Below are 3,528 nucleotides of genomic sequence, written 5' to 3' on the forward strand. Positions count from 1 at the left end.
CTGACCATATAATTTGTCGCAAAAGAGGCCTCAATAGATATAAAGAGATTGGAATAATCTTGTGCATCCTAGTGGATCACAATGGACTAAGGCTGGTCTTCAATAAAAACAAAAATAACAGATAGCCCACATACAAATGGAAGATGCACAATGCTTGCTTTAGAATTTGATGAAATTGATGGCACAACATACCCAAAATTATGGGATACAATGACAACAATGGTAAGAGCTCTCTGAGAGCCTCAAAAAGAAATTGGAGAGAGCATACTTTAAGTGCTTGAAAACTCTAGAAACAAATTCACCCAAGAGGAGTAGACAGTAGGAAATAATCAAACTCAGAGCTGAAATCAACCAAATAGAAACAAAAAGAACATACAAAGAATCTAAAATGGAGGAGCTAATTCTTAAAAAAAAAAAGATAAAATCAAAAAGATAGGTAAACACTTAACCAAATTAGCCAGAGGGCACAGTTACAATATCCAAATGAAATCAGAAAAGAAAAGGGAGAAATAACAACAGAAACTGAGAAAATTAAAAAAAAATTATTGAGCTGTGAACAACGCATCAATGGCCAAGATAAGGCTCAGGACCTGAATGGCAAGAAGAAGAAGCTGTTGAAACAATTGGACGATCTGACTGTAGAACTGTCCCAGTTTTGAGTCACCAAAATGACAGGGGGCACCATACCCAAGCTCTCCAAGATTCAAGTCCTATGCAAACTCATCACCCCTGATTTCACTGTCATTAATCAGACTGAAAAGGAAAACATAAGGACATTCTTCAAGTGAAAGAAGTACAAGTCCCTGGACCTGGGACCCAAGAAGACTAGAGCCATCCACCACAGGCTCACCAAACACTAAGAGAAGCTAAAGACCAAGAAACAGCAGAGGAAGGAACAGCTGTACCCACTGCGCAAGTGTGCAGTCAAGGACTGAAAAGACAACAATAAAGTGCAAGACTGACTAAAAAAATTATCAGATCCTATTATAAAAGCCTATACTCAACAAAACTGGAAAATCTGGAGGATATAGACAATTTTCTAGACAAATACCAGGTACCAAAGTTAAATAAGGACCATATAAACCATACAAACAGTCCCATAAAGCCTAAAGCAATAGAAACAGTTATTAAATTCTCCCAACCAGAAAAAGCCCAGGACCAAATGGGTTTAATGCAGACCTTCAAAGACCTAATACCAATACTCTTCATACTATTCCACAAAATAGAAACAGAAGGAACATTACAAAATTCATTCTTTGAAGCTACAATTACACTTATAACTAAACCACACAAAGACCCAAAGAAAGAAAAGTTCAGAAAAATTTCCCTCAAGAATATCGATGCAAAAATACTCAATAAAATTCTCACAAATCGAATTCAAGAACATATTAAGAAGATCAAGTAGGCTTCATCACAGGGATGAAAGGTAGTTCAATGTATGGAAATCCAGCAATATAATCCAGTATATAAAAAAAATCAACGAAAAAAAACCACACGTGATCATTTCATTAGATACTGAGAGAGCATTTGACAAAACCCAACACCCCTTCATGATAAAAGTCTTGGAAAGATCAGGAATTCAAGGCCTGTATATAAACATAGTAAAAGCAATATACATCAAACCAGTAACCAACATCAATTTAAATAAAGAGAAAATACAATCCTAGAAAATCACAAACTAGACAAGGCTGCCCACTCTACATTCATATTCATTATAGTACTCAAAGTCCTAGCCAAATGGTTGGAACTGGAAAATATCATCCTGAGTGAGCTAACCCAATCACAGAAAGACATACATGGTATGCACTCATTGATAAGTGGCTATTAGCCCAAATGCTTGAATTACCCTAGATCCCTAGAACAAACGAAACTCAAGACGGATGATCAAAATGTGAATGCTTCACTCCTTCTTTAAATGAGGAAAAAGAATACCCTTGGCAGGGAAGAGAGAGGCAAAGATTAAAACAGAGACTGAAGGAACACCCATTCAGAGCCTGCCCCACATGTGGCCCATACATATACAGCCACCCAATTAGACAAGATGGATGAAGCAAAGAAGTGCAGACCGACAGGAGCCGGATGTAGATCGCTCCTGAGAGACACAGCCAGAATACAGCAAATATAGAGGCGAATGCCAGCAGCAAACCACTGAACTGAGAATAGGTCCCCTATTGAAGGAATCAGAGAAAGAACTGGAAGAGCTTGAAGGGGCTCGAGACCCCAAAAGTACAACAATGCCAAGCAACCAGAGCTTCCAGGGACTAAGCCACTACCTAAAGACTATACATGGACTGACCCTGGACTCTGACCCCATAGGTAGCAATGAATATCCTAGTAAGAGCACCAGTGGAAGGGGAAGCCCTGGGTCCTGCTAAGACTGAACCCACAGTGAACTAGTCTATGGGGGGAGGGCGGCAATGGGGGGAGGGTTGGGAGGGGAACACCCATAAGGAAGGGGAGGGGGGAGGGGGATGTTTGCCCGGAAACCGGGAAAGGGAATAACACTCGAAATGTATATAAGAAATACTCAAGTTAATAAAAAATTATAAGCCCGTGGGAAAAAAAACACACACTGGGAACTTCTTAATTTGTGACTTAAAGGAAAGCAGCAATCAAGATGCTCACAGCAACATTGTCTTTCTATAACAGTAGAAAACTTGGTAGCTTCCTAAAGTGTAGTCACTAAATAGATCGGGTTGCATTCACACTACACAGTCGTTAAATGGTTAAGAACTGTAACAGCATAGAAAACTGGATACATTAATGGCTTTGTTAGTGGTCAGACTGGAAGATTGCTGGATTCCCATCCTATTTGTAAGTTACCATGATTTACTGCAATATTGTCTTGTAATAAAAAGTTAATGAAATAAAAGAAAATAAGTGTAAAATTCAAAAAAAAAAAGTCCTAGCCAGAAAAATTAGACAACAAAAGAAAATCCAATGTATACAAATTGGAAAGGAAGAAATTATAATATCTCTATTTGTAGATGATATGATAATATACTTAAGTGACCACAAAAATTCTACTGGAGAACTCCTAAATCTGATTTAAAAAATACAAACAAACAAACAAAAAGACTTCAGCAAAGTAGCTGGATATAAAGTTAACCCAAACAAATCAGCAACCTTCTTCTACAGGAAGGATAAATAGGCTGAGAAAGAAATTAGGAAAATGACACTAATCACAATAGCCACAAATAACATAAAATGCCTTGGTATGACTCTAACCAACAAGGGAAATATCTGTATGAGAAGAACTTTAAGTCTCTGAAGAAAGAAATCAAAGAAGACCTCAGGAGATGGAAAGACACCCATGACCATGGATTGGCAGGATTAATATAGTAAAAATGGCCATCTTGCCAAAAGCAATCAACAGATTCAGTGCAATCCCCAACAAAATTAAAACTCAATTCTTTATAGAGTTAGAAAGAGTAATTTGCAAACTAATTTGTTATAGGAAACCCTCCAAAATAGAGAAAACTGTCTTCAACAATAAAATAACTTCTGGGGGAATCAAGCTGTATTACA

The 3,528-nt window shown here is 37.6% G+C and overlaps 1 pseudogene; it reads left to right on the forward strand.

Annotated features, from left to right (window-relative positions):
* The first annotated feature begins 200 nt into the window (after positions 1–200).
* LOC134482070 (large ribosomal subunit protein uL29-like) lies at positions 201–935 on the forward strand (annotated as a pseudogene).
* The last annotated feature ends 2,593 nt before the right edge of the window (positions 936–3,528 follow it).

The sequence above is a fragment of the Rattus norvegicus genome, chromosome 15, assembly GCF_036323735.1.
Source record: "Rattus norvegicus strain BN/NHsdMcwi chromosome 15, GRCr8, whole genome shotgun sequence".
Classification (NCBI taxonomy): Eukaryota; Metazoa; Chordata; class Mammalia; order Rodentia; family Muridae; genus Rattus; species Rattus norvegicus.